General features: G+C 41.1%; 1 long non-coding RNA gene and 1 other non-coding gene across 2 annotated transcripts; both read right to left on the bottom strand.

Moving 5' to 3' along the window:
* Positions 1 to 443: 443 nt before the first annotated feature.
* Positions 444 to 546, bottom strand: LOC112437818 (small nucleolar RNA U13). The gene has a single exon (XR_003026329.1). It is a non-coding gene; the product is annotated as a small nucleolar RNA U13 (small nucleolar RNA).
* A 15054-nt stretch (positions 547 to 15600) lies between these two features.
* On the bottom strand, positions 15601 to 17102 carry LOC134729241 (uncharacterized). The gene is made up of 3 exons (XR_010110134.1): positions 16940 to 17102; positions 16677 to 16754; positions 15601 to 15911 (listed from the first exon to the last, which is right to left on the bottom strand). It is a non-coding gene; the product is annotated as an uncharacterized LOC134729241 (long non-coding RNA).
* Between the last annotated feature and the right edge of the window lie 6627 nt (positions 17103 to 23729).

The raw sequence follows: 23729 nt of genomic DNA, 5'->3' as shown, positions 1-23729 counted from the left end.
GCCCTGTCTATATTTTCACCAACAGCCCATGAGATTCTTACATTCCTACATTTTCACCAATATTTTCATTTTCTCACTTTTTCAATTGACATTTCTCATTTAAGTGCAAAGAAATGTTATCATTCTAGTTTATGGTTTCCTAATCACTAATAATTTTGAATATCTTTTTGTATGTTTGTCAGCCTTTTGGACTTTTCTTCCATGAATTACTTGTTACATATTTTTTGGTTGTGTCGTCTTTTACTTATTCTTGATAGATTCCTAGCTAGCAGAGATATTAGCCTCTTTTTTTAGTGTATTGATTGCAAATATCCTCTCTTATGTTGTCATACCTGCTTGTCTTGTCCATGGTATCCTTCATTGGACATGAGTTTTTAATTTTAATGTAATCGTTGTGCCTTATGGTTTTCTGCTTTTAAGGTTATGTTATGTTTTTTTTTCACCTTCAATGGGTAATATGCCAATGCTATAATAAGGCTTTAAGGAGGCACATTTCACACGTTAGTGTGAAAAACCAATCATCCTGCTTATGATCCACGAAAGGATCTAAGGTTATGTTTAAAAATCCGTTCCTCCTCCAGAAGTTAATACTGCATTCTTCTACATTATTTGATTGTTTTATAGTTAATATCTCCATTTCTTAGGTCTTTTGCCCATCTGCAACACCTCTTTCTAAATGATGTTGGGTAAGAATCTGGTTTTATTTTCCTCCATAAAGAAAGCCACCCAGAGATGTGTTGGAGCAGCTTGTGCCATGTGGCAAGAGCCAATTGTTAAATATTGAGGAATTTTGTAAGCTGGTTGCTAAATTGTTGGCAGTTTGAAATAGGCCGTGCTGGGAGTGTTTATACCATGGGAATTATCAATAAATCAAGTATTTTTTCCTTTAGGGGACTGGTTTACCACTACACCATTGAAATGTCTACTGAATGTTCCTTTCTTTATTGATCTATACTGCTACTTTTATCATATATTAAGTTCCCATATACAAGGGATCTTGTCTGCGACTTTTTATGCCATTTCATTGGCCTGTTTGTCTATTCTTATCTGGTGCCATACTGTTTTTATTACTGTGTCTTTGAAGCTTATCTTAGTGGCTCATAGAGCAAGATCCCACTCTGTGCTCCTCTTTTTTAAAGTTGACTTAATGCTTCATAGACTATTACATAGTAGAATATTATGTCCTAAACCATTTTAGAATAAGTTTAACAAGTGCCTTAAAAATATATCTGGCATTTGATTGATGTTTTGAAGCTATGAAACAATGTTGGGAGAATTGATATTTTCAAAAAGTCCATCCAAGAACATGACTAACTCTCTATTTATTCAGATTCTGTTGTACAAAGTTGAATTAAATTTTAATATTTTTCCAAATTGCTTTTATTCATTATTTGCTAATTCCTGATGCTTTACAGATATTGTTGCAATTCTGAATGGCATTTTGTTTTTTAAGAATATTTTCCAGTTGATTGTTGTTAATGCTATTAATTTTTGAATTATGAATAAATTTTTGAAACATGTTAATTTTTTGAAATTTGACCTTGCCAAAAACTCTTATTATTTCGGTTGGGTTTTGTTGAATTTTCTATGATCATAGTGTTTTAAAATATGATAGGTTTATTTCTTCCTTTTCTATCTTCACGCTGCATTTTCCTTTCTTGATAATGATGGCCAGCATTTACACCACCACATTTTGCTGTAGCAGTGCTGATAAGCATTCAGCAGAGCTTGGCCCAGAAATGATCTGATATTGGAACTATCATAAGGATGTTAAATATTTTAATAAATAAATATGTAAGTACAGATGTTAAATATGCTAAAAAACTGTAGTACAACAAGTAGACAATAATGCATGAACAGATGGTGGATGTCAGCAGAGAGATATAAACTATAACCAGAGTCAAATGAAAATGTTAGAAGTGAAAAACATAGTATCAGAGATGAAGAACTCTTTCAATGAGTTTATCAGCAAACTGGACATATCAAAATAAAACATCAGTGAACCTAAAGATAAGTAAATAGAAATTAAGCAAAGTGAAACACAAAGAAAGAACAAAGAGAAAAAATACAGCAAAACATATAAGGCTATGGGACAACATAAAATACCTAAAATTGGAGAAGGTGGAGAGGAGAATAGGCAGAAGAAATATTTAAAAAGACTGACTGATAATTCTTTTTTAGTTAATGAGAGTCAACTAATTACAGATTGAAGAAGCTCAAGAAAACTGAAGCAGGATTAAAAAAATATATACCTGTCTACATCATAATGAAACTATAGAAAACCAAAAATGAAAGATAAAATCTTGAAGAGAGCCAGAAAGTTTCAAAAGGAACAACTTACACACAGAGAAAAAATATATAAGAATTATAGACAACTTCTCATCAGAAGTTAACTAAGCCTAAAGAAAATGGAGAGACATCTTTAAAGTACTAAAATAAACATCAGTCAACCAAGAATTCTATATCCAGTGAAAATGTCTTAGAAAAATGAGGCAGAATGAAGAGATTTTAGACAAACAAAAGCTGAGAGAATTTACCACCAAAAATATCGAGGACATTTTTTTTTAGAAAGAAAGAGTAAGATAGCAGATGGAGGCTAGGCGCGGTGGCTCACAAGTGTAATCCCAGCATTTTCAGAAGCTGAGATGGGTGGATCACTTGAGGTCAGGAGTTCAAGAACAGCCTGGCCAACATGGGGAAACCCCGTCTCTACTAAAAATACAAAAATTAGCCAAGAGTGCTGGGGCACGCCTGTAGTCCCAGCTACTGGGCAGGAGAATTGCTTGAATCCAGGAGGCAGAGGTTTCAGTGAACCGAGATTATGCCGTTGCACCTCAGTCTGTGTGACAGTGGAGACTCTGTTTAAAAAAAAAAAATGACAGCAGATGGAAATTTAGATGTATACAAAGAAAAAAGTGTGCTAGAACAAATAAAAATGCAGTTAAATAAAGTAGAAACTTTTCTTATCTTTAAAAGAGAACCGAATAACAAAACACACTAACAGTGTGTTGTGGGGCTTATAACATACATAGAAAAGAAATGACAGTAATAGCATGAAGTAATACAATATTATTTGCATGTATATATGTGTATGTGTGTGTGTGTGTGTTTGTGTGTGTGTATTAGCCAGGATACAAATGAAAATCACTCATCATATCATGAACCAGGAAAATATCAACTTGAATGAAAAAAGACAATTAAAATATACCGACACTGAGATGACAGAGATGTTGAAATTATCTAACAAGGATTTTATAGAAGCCATTATAAAAACACTTTGACAGAAAATTATGAACATGTTTTAAACAAATAAAAAATACAAAGTCTCTACAAAGAAATAGAAAAAAATATGAAGAAATGAAGAAGAAACAAGCAGAAATTTTAGAATTGAAATATATGATAACTGAGTTCAGCAGAAGAATGGAGAAAACAGAAGAAAGAACCAGATGAATCAAAGATAAAACAATTCAAACTACCCAATTCTAACAATAGAGAAAAAAACTTTTGTTTCAAAAAAACAAAATAAACAGAGCCTCAGAGATTTGTGGTACTATAACAAAAGATCTAATACTGATGTAATGAAAGTCTGGGAAGAAGAGAGGAAAGAGAATGGGGCTGAAAATGTGTTCAAACAAGTAATGACTATTTTCCAAATTCAGCAAGAGACATAAACCTAAAGATTTAAGAAGCTGAGTGAATCCCAAACAATAAAAACCCAAAGCAATAGTTTCCAAGACACAATAAAATCAAATTTGTGAAAACTAAATGCAAACAAAAAAATCTTTAAAGCAGCAAGAGGAAAAAAAAAAACATAATTTAAATGACAGATTTCTCATCAGAAACAATGGAAGCCAGAAGGACATGACACAAATTTTTCCAGTGATAAAAGAAAAGAAACTGAAGTCCTATATTCAGCCAAAATAGCCTTTAGAAATGAACTTATTAAAAAAAATTAACTCACTCTCAGATATAGTAAAATGAAGAGAATTTGTCACCAGCAGACCTATCCTAAAAGAATGGCTAATAGAAGTTCTTGAAACTGAAAGGAAATCAAAAGCAGAATCTTGGTAACATTAGGAAGGATAAAAGAACATGGAAAAAGCAAAAAAAAAAAACTTGTAAATGGATTTTTTTCTATTTTTAAGTTTTCTAAATTATGTTTGACTTTGAAGTCAAAATTACAACGCAAAAATTTTCTGGTATGGTTCCAAATGTACGCAGAGGAAATACTTAGTAAATTATATTACAAATGGAGGAGGGCAAAGGGACTTAAAAGGAAGTAAGGTTTTTACAGTTCACTCAAATTGGTAAAATGTCAACACCAATAGTCTTTGATGAATTATATATGTACAATATCATACTTAGAGGAATTATTAAAAATACACACACATAGATATAGTCAAAATACTACAAATATATAAAGATGGAATTCTAAAAAGTTAAGTAACCCACAGGTGAGCAAGAAAAAGAAGAAAAGAGAAATAAAAAAACAGAAAAAACACAAAGAAAATTAAAAGGCAGACTTACACTTGAGCATATGAGTAATTACAATAAATGTAAATGATGTGAATTTACCAATTATAAGACAGAGATTGGCAGAGTGGATTTAAACTATGTCCCAACTATCTACTGTCTGAACTCTCTTTTATTAATAGCAATATAAGTAGGTTAAAAATGAAAGTTTGAAAAAAGATGTACCATGGAAACATTAATTAAAAGAAAACAGAAATTCTTTTCAGGAATTCTTTTTATAAATCAGAGAAAGTATGCTTCAGAGTATAGAAAATCACCAGGTACAGAAAAGGACATTATATAATGACAGAAGGTCGATCCACCAAGAAAACATAGCAATCCTAAACATTTATGCATCAAGCAACAGAGCTGCAACATACTGAAATGAGAAAAGTTCCCTTGTCCCCCTTGCAGGGTGTGTGATGGGGGTGTGGCTCACTTCTTCCGTGCCCTGCTGCTCAACCCCCTAAGGGGAGCATGCAGATGGGCAGGTTGTGGGGCTCTGACCCCACAGCAGTGCCTAGGGGTGAACGTTTACAGTTCCTGAAGCCCCAGTAGGCGTGTGTTACAGGGTGCTCTTTTAGTTTAGCCATCTGTAGGCAGCTTGTGTTAGTCAGCTCAATTAGACCCTCTGCCTTATCACGAGGACAGATGGCTTTCTGTATCCCAGGGTTTCTTGCCTTGGTGTACCAAAAGAATCAGAGGACACGTGGGATTGGAGAATGAATGCAAGGTTTTATTGAGTGGAAGTAGCTCTCAGCAGATGGGGGAGCCAGAAGGGAGATGGAGTGGGAAGGTGGTTTTCCGCTGGAGTCGGGCCGGCTCTCCTCCAACCACCCCGCCAAACTCCATGTTGTTCCGCCAGTCGATGGCCTGCCGGTGTCTGTCTGTGTGCTTTTCTGCCAGCGTGCTCCTTTGGACGTCTTCTTGATGTCCAGCCACTTGTGTGTTCTTCTGCCAATATGTTCCTCTCAACACCAGCTGTTTGTGTCCCGGCCTGCTAGGGTCTTAGGGTCTTTATAGGCACAGGATGAGGGCATGGCAGGCCAGAATGGTCTTGGGAAATGCAACATTTAGGCAGGAAAACGGAAATGCCTGCCCCCACCTAGGTCCATGGGCACAGGCTTGGGGGTGGAGCCCTCACCTGGGAGCATGCCCTTCCCTTCTCAGCACTTCTCTGCCCCCTTCTGTATCAATATGTGAAGCAAAAACTGATAGAACCAAAAAAGGAAATAGGTAAATCTATTATTGTAGTTAGAGGCTTCAACACCTCTCTCTCATCAACTGCTAGAACATCTAGACAGAAAATCAGAAAATATGTAGAACAACTTAGTAGTTTATAGAACACTTCACTCAGTAACAGTAGAATATACATTCTTTTCAAATGCTCACAAAGCATTTACTATGCGCTGTGATTGGAATGTGTTCCCCAAAGTCCATGTGTGATAAACTTAATCTCCAATGCAGTAGTGTTGGGGGTGGGGCCTAATGGGAGTTACTTGGGTTATGAGGGCACCATTATTGTGATTGGATTAATGCTATTATCATGGGAGTGGGTTTCTTATAAAAGGGTTAGTTTGGCCCCTTTTTGTCTCTCTCTCTCACCGTTTCCTTGCCCTTCTGCCATGTGATGATTTCTCCCGTGTTAAGATGCAGCAAGAAGGCTCTTACCACATGCCAGCCCCTCAATCTTGAACTTTCCAGCATACAGAACTGTTAGCCAATACATTTCTGTTTATTATATATTACCCAGTCTGCCATATTTTGTTATAGCAACACAAAATGAACCAAGACAGCAAGATAGATCATATACTGGGCCATAAAATAAATCTTAACAAATACAATAGAACTGAAATAATACAGACTGTCTTCTCTGACCACATGGAATCAAACTAGAAATAAATGACAGAAAAAATAACAGACATACCTTCAAGCACTTAGAGACTAAATAACACATTTCTAAATAATCTATGGGTTAAAGAGGAAGTATCAAGGAAAAAAATTCAAATAATACGTTGAGCTGAAAGAAAATGAAAATACAACATAAGAAAATTTGTGGGACACAGCTGGAGCAATGCTGAGGAGGAAATTTATGGCACTAAATGTTTATGTTAGAAGAGAACAATTCACCAGTAGTTCTGGGAAAATCTTCAAAAACTGAGAACTAGTTACTATTTCAAGCTCGTGCATTTCTAATTCTTTCAAGTTCCACACGTTCAAGAAATATTATTATATCAAATGAACCTGCTCAAACATTTCTTTGCTTGAATTTAGAAAATTTTTTTCTCTTTGTTTTTATCAAAGCTTAACAAGCGGTAGGTTGGTTTTACCAGAATGTTTTGGATCCTAAGCAAACAAAGATGGAAAGAATGACTATGATTTGATGTTCATTTGGGGGTTTGTTTGGACATTTAATGAGTTATCAGCTCAGAGTATCATATCCACAGCTGAACCTTGCCATTGATAAGAATCTGAAAGTGATCAATTCAAGAACTCACCACAGTAACAGAATGAGCATGAATCAAGAGCAAGACATCTTTATTGTAACACCTCTATCCTGTCTGAGGGATGACAGTTTCAAGGATATTCCCAACCTCATAGACCAGAGATTCTCAGTATGGTTGGATTTTTTTTTTTCACTTCCCATCTAAACTTGGAAAAAAGGAATGAGAAATCTCAATCAAGATGCTGGTCATAACAAAGTATTAGTCCAGCTAACAGGGCAATAAAAAATATCTGACTTTTGGCCAGGTGCAGTGGCTCACGCCTGTGATCCCAGCACTTTGGGAGGGTGAGGCAGGCGGATCACCTGGTCAGGAGATTGAGACCATCCTGGCTAACAAGGTGAAAGCCCATCTCTACTAAAAATACAAAAATTAGTTGGGCGTGGTGGGCACCTGCAGTCCCAGCTACTCGGGAGGCTGAGGCAGGAGAATGGAATGAACCCTGGAGGCGGAGCTTGCAGTGAGCGGCAATTGCGCCGCTGCACTGCAGCCTGGGCAACAGAGCGAAACTCCTTCTCAAAAAAAAAAAAAAAAAAAAAAAAACAAAAATCTGACTTTTGGGTATATTTTGCAGTTGGTTTAGAAATTAGTGTTTATCCACAGCCTCTTATTTTTCAGGAATGCTGTCTAAAATATAGCAGTCTTTCAGTAAATGGATGTGTCATTACTGCTGTGGTTAGTGTTATTATTAAAGATGACTGGCATGTGGAATTAAAACCCCTGGCCATAGAGCGAGGCCAACTGGATGAGGAAAGAGAGGCGGGGAAGGGGAAACTTGCCCAGGATCACACATGAGTTAGGTTCTCAGGATAATGACAAAAATGGGACTAGAATGGTCGCTTCGAGGATGAAATGAAAACAAGCTCAGGAAGACACCTTTCAAGAACTTTAACTTCATACAAATGTAATAAATAAAAGTAAGAAGTTGTTTCAAATAAAAGCCTGATAAATGAAAAACAGATATACAATTGCAGAAATAAGTACAAATATATCCAGTAGTCAAATTAACTATAAAATAATTTAGCTCACGTTAAAAAAAATAGAGGTTAAATTTTAAAATTCAGGTATGTGCTGATTATATGAATGAAAATAAATCAATTTTGAAAATATAATATTGAGTTTTAAGAAATGAAGTGGTTTTTCCTGGATGACACTCTTTTTATATAATCTAAAAACACAGAGAGTGGTCCTACGTATAGTTTATGGATACATAACATACAACGTAAAAAAATTAACTAGAAGGACACTCACCAAATTCATGACACTGGTTCTGTAAGGAGGTGAGCAAGTTTGCACTTGGGTGTCAAAGATGGATGCAGCTTTGTCTTCTACATATTCCATTTTAATAAAACTCAGAACAAAAAAATGACTACATGTTAACTTTTTCTGTATTTTATTGTATTTGGGTGTTTGCATATGCTTTTGCTTTAAAAAATCAAATAAAGGAGAAAGATCTTTGGAATGAAAGCAGACAGCACCGATGCATTCACTGCCAGGGGAAAGCAGGTGCAAGGCTCCATGGGAACGATGACCTTAGTAGATTCTCATCTGAAAATGGGCATAACTTTGCACTTTTATTGCTCTGGACATTAATAAAACAGTGTACATGTACAAAAGTGTACTGTGCTTGAATGGGAATTAAATGTATGCAAGAAAAATGCAAGGACAGTGTTCCTGTCTGGCTTAAACTTTGGTACTATGTGTAACACACACTACAATAGGGGTGGTGTGTTTCCTACAACAGGAACTAGTGGCTACTGTGGAATCCTGAGAAACTCAGCAAGATTGTATTGGCATCTGAAAAAAGAGCATTATCAATAGTTTTGGGGTTACATGAGGATGGAGTGACATGTTTTCAGTCTGCATTCTATAAGTAACACATGTTTAGGTTACTATATTGACTATGATTGCTAAGCTTTAAGGAATACACTACGATGGCCCAGTCCTGTCCCTGAGTTCATTGATTTCCTTTTCTTCTGATAACTTGAGGTTATGGCCTTGAAGAAAATTATAAGGCACAGGAAGAGTAGTATTTGTTTGCCTGGTACAGAATACCTAACATTAACAAGGGGAAAAAGTTTTTCATTCAATTGTTTAAATTCAATGATTGGGCAAGCCGCTGGATTTCCGTGTTCCTAAGAAAATGCAGTTGGAAAGTCATATGTAAATGAGAACTCACTGAAAACTGCTTCTTGCATCTAAGCCAACATTTCCTGGTTGAATGGCTCTTAAGAATCACATTAAAGCCTATTCATTATTTTAATATTGAAGGCCAACTTCTCACAAACTCATCCACCCAGGGAGTCCTCACCATCAGCTGTGAAAGGCACAGGACTTGGAGCTCTGAGAATTGCTGAGAACTGATGTAATGATCTCTGGCAAAGCACAAGTGTGGAGCCCATCTGTCTCCTTAGGGTGAGAAAGGGTAATAAAGAATGCCAAGTGAAGGAAAACCCTGGGACAGAGAAGTCACTGAGCAGCAGCTCTCTGCAATGTGGGTCTTGACACGGACACACACACACACACACACACACCTGTCCACACACATCAGGTTGTTCAAATGTGGATGGTTGTTCAAATGGTCTTGTGTGTCTCTGCTGGCACATTTCTTCTTATGATTTCTTTTTATAATCTTCAACAATAAAATTGACTTCTATGATCTTAGACCCTTAGTAAATGAAACCTGTTCATTTTCACTAGTAGATTTAAATGTCACAAAGCTGGTATTTTACATGAAAAAGGTCAAGCTTATAAAATACTTCTACATGAAATCCCCTGAAACAGAGACCATAGGATTTTCCCCTCTTTTGTCAGAGGCACAACAGACAAATACGTGGGTTCAAAAATATTAAAGGGCCGCCTATCCTCCCCCGCTTCCTGTTCATAGAATGAAATCAGAATACTTTTATCGACTTGGGCTATTCAAGAATCATGTAACATAGAAATATTTTTTAAATTATTTAATTCAAAAGCAAGTTATATGTAGGTTTAAAATACAATCATACCCTGTATAATGACGTTTTTGGTCAATAACTGACCACATATATGACAGTGGTCCCATAAGATTATATTGCCATATTTTTACTGTACCTGTTCTACGTTTTGATACACAAATACCATTGTGTTAGAACTGCTTATAGTATCCAATACAGTCACATGCTGCACAGGTTTGTAGCCTAGGAGCAATAGGCCATATAATATAGCCTGGGTGTGTTGGCTCTACCGTCTAGGTTTATGTAAGTACATGCTGTGATGTTTGCACAATGACAAAAATCACCTAATAATGCATTTCTCAAAACGTATCCCCATGGTTAAGTGAGGCATGACTGTCTATTAAGAGACACCCATTTCTTTTCTTGGTGACATGCTGTAAATATCTATGAAAATAGGAAATATTGATGAATTTTGGACCTTACCACCTCAAGGAAGAATGACCAGGAAATGAAAATCTTGAGATTTGAAAACCCGTCATTTTTCTAGGCTTCAGTTTGCCTAATTTCTCTCTCATTTTCTCTTCTTTCCTTTTTCTACTAATCTTGTGAATCCATTTTGGGAAGAAGTGGGCCCTAGAGTCACCCTCTCTGCCCTCTAACCGGACCCGGGTTGGGGATGACGGCAGATCCTATCTCCCTTCTCTCCAGTCTCAATTCTAGCAAGCAGCATCTTTCAGCTTATGTTGGGGAGTGAAGCAGGATCTGTGACCTAGGACCGAAGCTGGCGCCTGGCGGGGTGACTCAGACACCAGACTTTGGACCACAATACCATCAACTATTAGTGTCTGTCTCTCCAGGATCCCTAGCAACTAATGTTATTTTTAGTGACTGACTCTTTAATATGTACTGCTAGTGAATATGAATTTAAATGTTACGTCCGGGGCACACAGCAGTGCACACAGCACTAGCAGTTGGGGCAACTGAGGTATTAATTTTCTACTCGGTAACTCGCGTCGTCATCCACAACCTGCAGAGCAAAGCCCAAACTCTGTACCGCAGCACTCAAGACCCTCTATTATCTGACTCCATCCTAACTGCCTAGTGCCATGTTCCAGTCACAGGACCTGGAGTCCTGTCATACAGACATGTTCCATTTCCAAATAAGCCATGCAGAGCTCTGCATCTGTGCTGAGCTGCTCCTTCGGCCGAGAAGGTGGTTTCTGTCTTCTGTGGCTGAAGCTCATGCTCCCTCAGGGTCCACAGCTGTGTACTAAGTGCTGGTGCTGGCACAGTGATGCACGTCCTTCTCACATCAAACTTGGACAGGGCTGGGGTGTGGCCTCAGAACAGCCCACTTCTCCTTAGCAGCACATTATCTGTCATCTACTTATGAGTTCAAAAGTGGAGATGACAGAAACAAGGAAATAAAAGTGCATCTTCAACATAAGAGGAAGTGCACAGTCTCACTCATAGTAAGAAAAATGCTAAGTAAAAATTCCAGCAAGATACAGTTTCTAATCCAGCAGTTTGGCGGAAAGAAGAGAAGTTGGACGAAACAACTATGGTCAGGCTGTCAGAAAAAGGGCATTTTCATGTAGAATTGGAAGGTTTGTAAATGTGTAAAACCACTGAGGATGACTATCTCGAAATACCTAGTAAATTATAAATACACCCTATCCTTTGACCCAGAAATTCTACTTCTAAGAATATATCCTACATATAGCAGTACACATGGGAAATAATATATGTTCAAAATGATCTAATGAGACCTCATTGTAACTGCAAAAGAATGTAAACGACCCATATCCATTTGTAGGGATTGATTGAATATATCATAGTGCAGTCACACAAAAACTACAAAAAAACAAGGCTTCCGTATGGACCGATAGGGAAATCTCTAAGATTTATTGCGATGCTAGCTATGGACAGTACAGGCAATATTCACGTGGGGGAAATAGATATCTGTATTTGCTTTTACAAGCACAAAGAAAATCTCTGAGAGGATATACAAGAAACCAATGATTATGGTGACTTGTTAATTGTGTTCTAATTTGGAGATGAAGGAATCTGAGTAGATGGAGAATGTGGTAGGAGGAAGATCTTGATCATAATTTTTTACATTTTCTGATTTGTAACCTTGTTAATGTGTTACCTGGTCAAAATGTTTAGATTATTAAAGTGGACTTGTCATTTCCTGGGCTAACTCCAAGCATTGGGACTAGCTGCTTAAGTTGCTGCGCTGAGAATTCTGAGCCTTCCCCTGGGCTCATTGGGAAGTTGTCATGATTAATTATCTGCACGGGGGTGCGGGGGGGTGAGTCAGAGGAGAGGAGGGGGGAGGAGAAAGGGGAAGGGGAGGGGAAGGAAGGAGACCTCAGCTTTGCCTTTGTGGTACCGGCTGCTTCTAGGCTGAAACAGCTCTTGGAATAAGTAAGATAAGTTTATTACCATCTGTTTTTCCTTTTATTTTGAAAAAAATGACTTATTTCTTGGGACACAATGATATTACTTAATGGTAGTGTTCTGTGATTTGAGAAACAAGTACACCTCAATCCATTCCATTCAAAACGTAATGAAAAGACCCACAGAACTGAAGGAGGAAGGTTGGAATCATTCTGCCACCACTGTGGGGAGCTTCTGTCATGTTGGAAGTCACTGAAACCATTTTTATATCCTTTTATGAAAAATGGAGTCAGCTGTATCTATCTTGCTCTTTCTCCCAGGATGCCGTCAGATTCAATGAAGACAATACACGGGCTTTGTTCCTGTAGAAAAGGACATGACAGTCAGCTGGAATAATGCCGCTGTCCCTGCTGTTCCCTACCAGGCAGCAGCAGCCTAGGTGCTCTCTGCGGTCCCGCAAAATGTGGCAGTCAGAGCCATGTGGGGTGCCAGAGGCAGACACTGTTCAAATGGAGGGTGGTAGTCCTATCTTTGTGCTCTTCCTGGTAATGGTCAGCTTTCAGTGGGTCCTCCAGATGACAGCAGAAGCATAGGCTGATGACTTTAGTGCACAAATTATATAATAGTTCCTGGGGTCGTTCTTGCAGTGAAACTAGGGCAGGGGGGCTCAGAGCCCACCCATGGTTTTATAAGAAGAATCTCTTCCCCCAAGGATGTTACAGTAGAGTTTGCACACAAAGACTCATCTGCCATGTTGCTCTGGGTCCTCCGTGGTGGCTTTAGATCACAGCCTTGGTCTTTTTGGCAGACACCTATTCTTTTACTTTTCTTTTAAGTTCAGAGGTACATGTGCAGGTTTGTTATATAGGTAAACTTGTGTTTTTAAATTTTTATTATCTTTTATTTAGCAAACATTTATTCTTAAGGCAGGCAGCAGACACTTTACATCCTGTAAAAATAAACTTAACACACATGATCAGGCCCACAAGTGTGTGTCTGCTTCGTTGGTGCTAGTTCTCCACCCCAGGGAGATGGCCTCGGAGACTTCTAGGTTAGCAAAGCACATTTAGCAAAGCACGTAGAGGGGGCATCCTCGTGTCCTGCTCACTCAAGGACATACGCATTAAAGCAAATGTGTCTCCAAATAAGTTCAAGACTTTCTGAATGTCTCTGTGGTGCAAGTACCATTGGTAAGATTTAACACCACCCTGACATAGGAAACTGCACTCTTGCCCATACAAAGGAACCTAGGGACAGCTGGCTGCTAGCCAAAAAAGTAGTTAGCAAGAATGGACACTTGGTGTTAGAATACGTCTGAGAAACACTATAATTTATTATTGTTGTTTCTACTTGTACTTTGATACGTTGGCTTCCTCAGAGTACAATCCCCTTGAGTTGAAAGAAACAAAACTGGCCAGAAGTGAACTGGTGGGAAAAATTAATCCCTGTCACCGTCTTCAAAGGGACCAGTGTTCCTGGAGAGAAGGACTCTCTGGCCCCACCTGGAGCCCTCTGCAGGGCATCCTTCCTGCCTCCAAGCCCAGTTCACCCCTCTGTCACCTCTGCACCATGGGCCTGAGGCACCACCGAGGGCAGCCCTCACCATTCCTTGGTGGATCCCGAGGGAAGGTTATTCTGTAGCATAGATTGTGAAAAGGCCTGGCTGAAGCTTTACAGTGATATTTGCATCTTGAGAAAGTTTTGCCATCATGAGAGTAGAAAAAAAATTCCTTCACTCTGGCATTCTGTCTCCCTCTGAGGTGGGGTCACTAGATGCACAATTTTGATTTTCAGATTAAAAGGCCCTGATGCTTTTGTGGCTGGCTGGGTAATCCTCGGCCACACAGATCCATTGTCCCTCTTGAACTCACTATAAATGGGGAATAAGCTCCTTCCATGAGCTCCTTAATTTCCTCAGAGGCTGAAACAACTCCCTGGCAACAGTGGTCCAGCTTTGCATCCATGCAGGGGGATTTGCAAGGCGGGTCCCCACCCCCACCCCAGGCACACAAAAAGGCTTCTATTTTTTTTCAGAGATTACATGGTGGGCAGAGAAAGAGCAGCTGAAACACGTGACACGTGACAGGGTGTGAATAGCTGCGCCGCACCGGCACTGAGTCTGTGGCTGATTTACTGAGGGGGTCTCCTTCGCTGACGGTCTGAAGGCGGGAGCTGCTGTCCACCATGATAATAAGCCTGCATGTCCTGGAAATGCTCCGAATGCCTGCCTTTTGAAAACTGGAGGGACTCAAGAGCCTTTGGCTTATCAGAAGTAAAGTAAATAAAAGGAATACGCAGAGAGATCCTTATTGCCTAAAACCCACTGACTCCCATGAAAGTTTCTGATAAGTCTTTTAAGAATATCATCTTATTCTAACGTTCAAAGCAGCTTTGATGGTAAGGCTCTGAACTCGCCAGCCCTAGGCCCAGCCTGGCACATGGGCCACAGGGGCGGGGCGTGTGTCCCTGCAGGGACAGGGAGGGCCCAGCCTACAGCTCTCTCCCACCAGCTTGGTGCCTGCAAGCCCACCATTCTCTCTCCATGCGATTGTGCTGAGCACAGAAGTCCTGAGCGGATCACAAGCCCAGTCTGCTCTTCCTGCCAAATGGTTCAATCGGAGCCAATTCCTTCCTCTATTCTCAGAGATTCAGGGCAACCCGAGAGAATAGGACCCTAAGAGGATTAAACACCCAGAGCGGAGAGATGGTGATGCCGAAAACAAGCAGAGGAGAGGAAAATTGTACTGGGGATTCACCTATTGTGAAGGCTGCAGGCTTTTGTTACTTTGTCTCATCGCCAACTCTAGTGGCAAACTAGGAAAATTGAAGGTGCCGAGTTTTAACTCTAGTTGTTAAATTGTACAGGGTTCCCGGAATCTCCTAACTTCTCCTGTTGCTCACAAATGTGGTAACTAGAAAAAACAGTTTAAAAACTTGGCATCCTTCAAAAGTATCTTAAAATAGATTTATATTTGTAGGTACGATCAATTTTCAAATGGCCCTTTTTAAGCCTGGAAACAAAGTTAAACTCCACAATATTGCAAAATTAGAATCTGCAATTGAACTAAAACTTTATACATGGGATTTGCGGTCTTTCTACATCTCTGGTTCAGAAATGAATTTGGAATTCAAGACAATTTATCATCTCTTAAGGAAAAATGAACTGGGAAACGAAAGCGGACTGAATTTGTATTGATATTAACCCAGTCTTGCGGGTGTTGTTGCTGTGTTATTTCACCCCAGTCTTCACATCTGCAAGCACTCACTCTCATCTGTCAATTACGCAACTGCAATTTTGATCAAAATGAAACACTCCGCACTGAGATAAAAACAGGGCGTGGTATTCTTTTTTGGACTAGGAGATTTGAATAAAACGTGATAACACCGCGGTTGAACTCTGCAAACACTCCCGATCATTCACGCAATTTCGGCTTCACTCTGTGGTTTGGATGCAGATTGTGGAAATCACAGCCTGGACCCGGAGCACTTGTCGCAGCAGCAGCAGGGTTTCCGGACCCAGCATCTCCCTTCCCTTTGCTCTCCTGACAGCTGCCTGCATCTGGAAAACATTAAATAACCTCATCCTTTATGTGGATTCATTATGCTCTTCAAATTCATTATCAATTATCAACTGACTGTGAAGAATGTTTGAAATCAAAATGAAAAGGAAGTAATTAATGATGAAGAGTAGGATCTAGAAGGAAAGGTGAGCCCTCCTGGGGTTAGGACACAGAGCTGAATGCTGCAGCCACTGTGTGTTTCCTTAAATTTAATGGCATTTGCAATACTTTTTAAATAAGTGGAAGATAAGAAATTTGGCTCCATTGTATGTAAGAAGTAAAGCCAAGTCTCAGTGGTATATCTTCAATGGCACTGGAAGGTTTACATGGAAAAGCCAGACTTTTGGAGTATTGCTATCTGTAAAGGGAAAATATAAACAACCAGAACAACCTATCTGAGAATGGAACTCCCAAAGCAGTATGACTTAGATCAAATGATTTTTAAGGGTTTCAGCCCTTAAATCAAATGATTTATACAAGGGAGGGGGTTCCATCATCCAGGGGACTCCCTCCTGCCTTATAAATCATGTGATCTAAGGGCTGAGACCCCATTGTGAACAGAGAAGGCCTGCCTTCGAACCTGCCACCAACTGGGGATGGGAAGCAACCTTTGACAAGAAAGTTATTCTCTTTGTGAATCCAAAGCTGGTTTTTGGAAACCTGAGCCTCAGAAATTGGCGCTTAGAATGTATAGTCCTACATTGGGCAATGAGACTATTTCTGTGCTGGGAGTATAGCCCCCTCTTCCCATATCACCCATTTACCTGCCTCGCATCACATCAGCTGGGCGGGAGGGCAAGGCCAAAGGGCTTCCATCCTTCACTGTGAGGAATGCAAGTTCCCTACACGAGAGGGAGAGAGAGCTCATTATCAACAGGTCTTTCCTCCCCAGGCAGCTTCAGAGAACCATCTGTTGATGTGGCCAGGAAATGCTGGCTGAGATCCCAACAAAGGAGCCGAGAAGTCCTGGCCAACGTCTGGCACCTGTGTAAATGTCTGTCACAGCAAGAGTGACCCCCATAATTACCTCGACCTTATTCAAGCGAGAAGTGCCCGTCAGCCTGAGCCCGGTTTGAGAGGCATGCTTGCTGCTTCCTCCCTCTCCCCGTGAGCGCGCCAGCTGAATCTCCAGCTCAGCAGCAGCCCCAAAGCCCCCATCATCAGAATTTCACCTCCTCCAGCAGCAGGAAACCTCCTCCAAGTTGGGGGAGGCGCCCCACACAGTCCTGACATCAAGGGCTTTCCTTAGAAACACCCCAGCTGGGGGCTTTCTTTTGACTCACAGCACTTTCAGCCAGGATGTTCATGAGCCTGGGGTCCATTGTTTGTGAAGTCAACTGGATTCCAAGTTGAAACATGCAGAGGAAAGGAGGAGTTCCTCAAGCACCTCTGAACTCCAGCAGCTCTGGAATATTCCCATTTCAACATTCCCACCTGTGCTCCGTCCTCCCTCCTGCCTCTTCCATCATAGGGGACGAGATGTGTCCTTTTCAAAGGGTGTGAGGAACAACTGTTATGCACAGAACTAAGGTTAGAAAACACCTTGTAAGTCAGTTAATTAACAAGCACATGGTAAGTGCTCACAAAATACAAATAATACCAGTATTACCTCTCATATTTCAGCTTTCTTGTAGCCTAAAGTCCAAAACTCTGTTTTGTGGAACAGGATAGCATGGCCTATTTAAAGATAAAGTGCATTGTGCCCTTCAGATTGATATGGATATTTAAAACTCCGTCATGCAATTTAAATAAGCTTGGAAAGACATGAATTCAAAAAGTAAAATTGCCACCTATAGAAGTGCATACTAACAATATTACTAACAGTAAAGGAAATGTGATTAAGCATATCTAAGTATCATTACAAACCTAATAAAAAATAAAAAATATAAGAGCCAGTTTCACTGGGATTATGAGTAAGCCATTCAATATTATGTGGCAATGTGAATTGGTTCGATATTTCTGGTGCCATAAGCTCACTGCTCAGACTTACAGCTCATCATCCCGAATACCTTCAACAAAAAGCTAATCTACAAAAAAAATTAAATGCCTTGTGCAAAGATAGAGGAAAACGGAGATCAACTTAAATGTCCCCCAAATTATTTGCCTGAAGGTAATGTTTTAGAGTTTTCAGAGTGGTGAGAGAATGAAAGTTTAAGAATCAGGACGTGGTTAGATGATGGTGTGTCTGAGTAAAATAATGAACTGAATCAGGGGAGATGTCTATTTGTGAAGGAAGCTGTGCCTACCCGCACCAGACCTCTCAGATAATGTCTAAGTCTCCAATGCCCAAAGTAGGAAGGACTCACCCACCTAGAAGGAGAATCCAGGCAGTGCCAGGTAGTGTGGTGTGGCGGTTAAGGGCATGGGAGCCAGGATACCTGCCTTTGAATGTGGCTTTCACTTCTTTGCTGTGTGACCATGGGAAGGAACTCAGCTTCTTTGTACCTAGGTTTTTCTCATCTGAGAAACAGGAATAATAATAGTCCATATCTTCTAATGTCCTGTGAGGATTAAATGAGTTAACCTTGGTGAAGGTCCTAAAAAATTGCCAATCTTATACCATGTGCTTGTTAGAAATGTTTATGTAATAAATAAGCAATATTAAGGTACACAAACTGTACCTTTTCTAATTCTCCCCTAGCTGGAGTGGGAGGACAAGGGTATACCCTAGGAGCCAGCGGTAGAACAGAAAGTTTATTGCCCCAGATTGAAGAAGACATCTAAGTCAATGGGGGAAAACACCACTAACAGCTGAGGTGATGGCTGATGAGTGGAGGGATTTTAAGTGGACGGAAGGAGTATGGAATGTCAGGGTCAGGAGCAATGGGGATCATCAGGGCAGTGCTGCCTCAGACTCTGGGGTCTGTTCATTGTCTTATGTCAGCTCCTTGGGATGAGTGGCTGAGCTGTGCCCAAGGCTGGGCAGACAGGTCCAGGGATAAAGAAGGGTTCAAATCTGATGAAGATAGGCAGTGGTGAGTGCCAGGCCATAATGAGACTTGTCATCTCAGCCACGAGGATCTGGAGAGGCTGGCTGAATTTATCCAACATGCTGGATCAAAGAGGCTGCCCACCAGCGAGCAGGAGGCTAAGACTGTACCTGAATGGAAGAGCGCATGCTTCCACCCTGCAGGAGGACTCTCCGAGGGGCTAGGAGCATCTTTGTTCTAAGGCGAGCCCCCAGACTCTCTCGGCAGTAGTGGCAGCTATGGAAACACATGCAACGCTGCCCTGATGCAGCCTAGCTGCAGTTGTTGGGCTAAAATTATTCTGGGCCTATTTGATGTATTTGCAAGCTTCTGAGAGACAGGAGAGTTTGCAGACCTCTTACCACTTCACGAGGCTTGAAATACATTACATCCACACTGGATTTGACATTCACAGCTATAAATTGGGTATTTACTGCTCAGGAAAAGGGAGCTCAGAGCTGTTAAGTTACCAGCTTAAAAAGCTAGCAACTGTTAAGAAGCAGATCCCATACTTGACTCCAAATTTTATGATGCAGAATCCGTGTTCTTTAGTCACACCTCAGTGGATTGCAATGAGACATGGAATGGCTTATGAACATGAAATAGCATCACTTAAAGAAGCACAATTAAAATATAGGATGTAGCATAGAAAAATACATGGCTCGGCAATGATAAAAGTAAGAAGTAAAACGGAACTGATGAAAGGAGAGTTCAGTGATTATTTGCCCTTAGTTCCTATTAAATGTACATATGTTCATCTTAAATAAATGTTTGCATGGAAACTTTGACCTTGTGGACATGAGTTTAAAAATGGTTCTGCTATTACTGATTAGTTTAACTGGTTTTTCTTGTTTTCTATTTTACATTTCTCATATTCCATGGGAATATTAAATTGGAATTGATGTGTCATTTGCAAAATTTCTTCTCTATTGTTGGAGAACTCAAGTCATCCAAGGTATTTATACGCAGGTAAATTTTTTTCCAAAAAAGAAGGTAATTAAATTGCTGAGCATGTTGAGTCCTGCATGTAATCCCAGTGCTTTGGAAGGCTGAGGCAAGAAGATCACTTCAGGTCAGCAGTTTGAGACCAGCCTGGGCCACATAGTGAGAACCCCCATCTCTACAAAATAATTTTAAAATTAAAAAAAGAAAATAGTTTAATATGCATCTTGTCAAGGAGCATCTTTACTCACTGGAACTGTCACTTTCACCCAAAAAATAGTACCCCTTTAGGGAACTCAAAGTAACTATCTGTTTATGAGGCTGAGATTTTTTCCCCTTTGTATAGTTATTTATCACTATACAAACAAAGTGCATTATAGTAACAAAGTACCATAAAGTTAGTGGCATAAAACAAAACTCATGTATGAGCTCACATTTCTGCCAACCAGCAGTCTGGATGGCTTAGCTGGATCCTCTGCTCAGGGTCCCCCGAAGGTGCAGTCAGGTATTAGTCATGCCACGGATCTCATTTGTAGCTTATGGTAGTCTCTCAAGTTCAATAAGTTGATGGTAGAATTCAGCCGTTTGTGGTTATAAGGGGTCTGGGGTCTCTGCTTTCTTGCTACCTGTTGGCCGGACACCATCGACAGCTCCTGACCACGTGGCCCAGAGGCCATCACAATGACTCGGTTCTTGAAAGAGGCACCATTTTTTTTTCTCCAGTAGTTATTCTCCCAAGGAATGAAGAGTATGTGGGGAGGACGTTGATATCACATGACCTTACACTTTTGCTTGCTCTCCACTGAACTCAGAGGTGGATAGGGGAGCTTAGGCAGAAGGCAAGACATCTTTTACACCCCTCTGACCTCCTGGGCCCCAAGAGACTAGAGAAGTTTCAGAAGAGCTGAAGGAATTCAACTGTGGGTGGGAAGTTGCCTTTATGGGAGGACAGCAGAAGAAACAGATAAATGTGTTTTCCAGAAACCCATACTCTTTGGAGAACAATGTTCTCAGATGTTGAGGAGAGTCCCTGGCCAGCCCCACTATCAGCTGTGCTGCAGCTCCTGGGCTGGTGTCGAGGGTTGCAGAAGACATCCCAGTGGTGAAAGCCAACTGAGTCCAGCTGGTCTGATGTCCCTGGAAACAAACGGGGAGGCCATAGTGTGAGCATGGCAGTTTTGACCCACGTGTCACTGTGCTGACATTGAGACTGCTGCTCTAAGGACCATCTGGAGAGTGAAAGGCACCTCTCCCCCCATGGATCATTCCAGTATCCTCTTATCCTAGAGCCACTCGCCTTGCTCAGATCCCAGGTACCTCCGAGAACTGTACAGTGTCTGAGCTGAGAGAGAGCTTGAAGGTCATATGCAGTCCTCAGGCCTCACGGTGCAGATAGTGGAGCCAAGAACAGAGAACAGGAGTGCCTGCCCTGGTCAGCTTGTCTTAGTTCTCAGCTGAAACTTATGTTAAACAAAACAAGTAGCTGATCGAGATTAAGAATGATCCAGGTGACTGTTTTAATCCGTGCAAAAGAGAAACCAACACTCCTAGTCAATGAGCCCTGCCAGCTCATGGAAACCTTCTCCCACTTGTTCACACCTTAGTCACTACCCATCTGAACAATAAATCCACTGCCCGTGATGTGCTCAATGGATCGTCCTTACAGCATTTCCAGCAAGACCACACCTCCTGTTGCTGTCTGCTTTCAGATGGCCTGAAAGGCCCACTGTCATATGGTCAACAAATCCAGCCCTCTGCCAGGGAGAGGCCCCTCCTACTGCCCAGGAGGTCTTTGCGGCATGAGAATAATGCACTGGAGAGTGCTTCCTTTTGGCTGATTCTGCATTCTCACACCGCCTGCAATGAGATCATTTTGGTGCTCCACAATGGGAGCACCTGCGAATGCATGTGGGAGCCCTGCGAATCAAAGGGAAAGCAATCACAGGAAGATCTGTCAATCACACAGCACCTGCTATGTGCAAGGTGCTGCTCTAAGCACACTGCATACGTTGGCTTATTACTTCTCAAGGTAATACTACAGATGAGAGGCATAACCTGTCCACCCAGCCATGGCAGAGCCATGTGACACCGAAGGGCCAGGGGATCAGTGCCTCTCTCTATAGCCTTTCCATTGCTAAAATGGGCAGGGAAAGGAGCTATTATTTGTTGTTTACTATATGTGGATGGTGTTAGATGTGTGATTTTCATTCAGTCTTATCACCTTAGGGGGAGAGATTTTTTCCTACCAGCTCACACACAGCCACACCCTACCCACACCTATGTCTGTCCCTGCTGTGCTGTTCTCATCACACTGATCACTGTGCAGTGGGTATTTCACTTCATTCTTTATTCTTTCTTCCCACCTAGAAGGCAAACTGCAGGACTTATTTACCCCTTTTTTTTCAACTCTTAGGTGGAACATGGTCTCTAGAACATGGCATGTAGTTGGTGATCAATAAGAAATCATCAAAAGCATATGTGTTTTGCATATGAGAAAACATGCTCAGAGTCATTGTCTAATGTGCCTGTGGTCACAGAGGTGGTCAGTCACAAACCTGGAATTTGAACTCTGGGTGTTCTCACCTGGAGCCACTTTTTTTTTTTTTTTCCACCATTCTAATTATTGGAAAACACTTCATTTCTATTGAGTGGAAACTTTCCTTCGATATTTCCATTTGTCAGCGTAGTTACCATTTAGAGTGATACAAAATCAGTTTCATCCCCTTTCTCCCTACCAGTTTTCCACATTTGCAGTTATTGTTCCCTCTCATACAAGCCAGGTCCTAACATAAAGCAGCTTTTCTGCCTCTCCCCTAGACCTATTTGAATTTGCCCTTCTTAACTTTTTTTTATTTTTTATTCTTTTGAGACAGAGTCTCCCTCTGTTGCCCAGGTTGGAGTACAGTGGCATGATCTTGGCTCACTGCAACTTTTGCCTCCTGGGTTCAAGTGATTCTCCTGCCTCAGCCTCCCGAGTAGCTGGGATTACAGATGCCCACCACCACATCCAGCTAATTTTTGTAATTTTGTCAGAAACGGGGTTTCACCATGTTGGCCAGGCTGGTCTTGAATTCCTGACCTCAGGTGATCCACCTGCCTCGGCCTCCCAAAATGCTGGGATTACAGGCATGAGCCACCGAGCCAGCCCGAGTTTGTCACTCTAAAAGGATGATGTGCTGGGCATGCTGGCTCATGACTGTAATCCTAGCACTTTGGGAGGCTGAGGCAAGAGGATCACTTGAGTCCAGGAGTTTGAGGCCAGCCTGGGCAACACAGTGAGATCCCAACTCTACAAAAATTTAAAAATTAGCTGGGCATGATGGTGTGTGCCTGTAGTCCCAGCTACTCAAGGGGCTGAGGTGGGAGGATTGCTTGGGCCAGGGAGGTCAATGCTGCAGTGAGCCATGGTTATGCCACTGCACTCTAGCTTGGGTGACAGAGCAAGACCTTATCTCAAAATAATAATAATAAGATATATAAATAAAAGCACAGTGCAAATCTCATCTTACAGAAGCATGGACGTTGAAGAAGAGCAAGCTGAATAGAAGCTCCAGGTGTCTTGCTCCAGGGGCCACTAGCAACTTCTCTCATTACAACTCCAACAATGCCCCATCTATGGGCTCCAACAATGCCCCATCTATGGGCTCCAACAGTGCCCCATCTGAGCAGTAGTGCCTCAATAACCATCAGCCCATCTCTTCTCTATCTCACCAACTGACAGGGTGGATACAAAGCCTCAAGCTGTGTCCACACATTCCCCACAAAAAGTGTTACATGGGCAGAGAGGAAAAGCCATTGGCAGCTGGGCCTTCCCATTTGTGAGCCAAGTCTGCCAGCCTCCTCCAGCTCCTCTGCAGGCTGAAGTCAAGACCCAACAGGCCTGTGCCAACGTCGTGTCCTCTCTGT

This window comes from Pan paniscus, chromosome 17 (assembly GCF_029289425.2).
Source record: "Pan paniscus chromosome 17, NHGRI_mPanPan1-v2.0_pri, whole genome shotgun sequence".
Lineage (NCBI taxonomy): Eukaryota > Metazoa > Chordata > Mammalia > Primates > Hominidae > Pan > Pan paniscus.
Note: the sequence above shows the minus strand (reverse complement) of the source record. Positions and strands in the feature narration are given on the sequence as shown.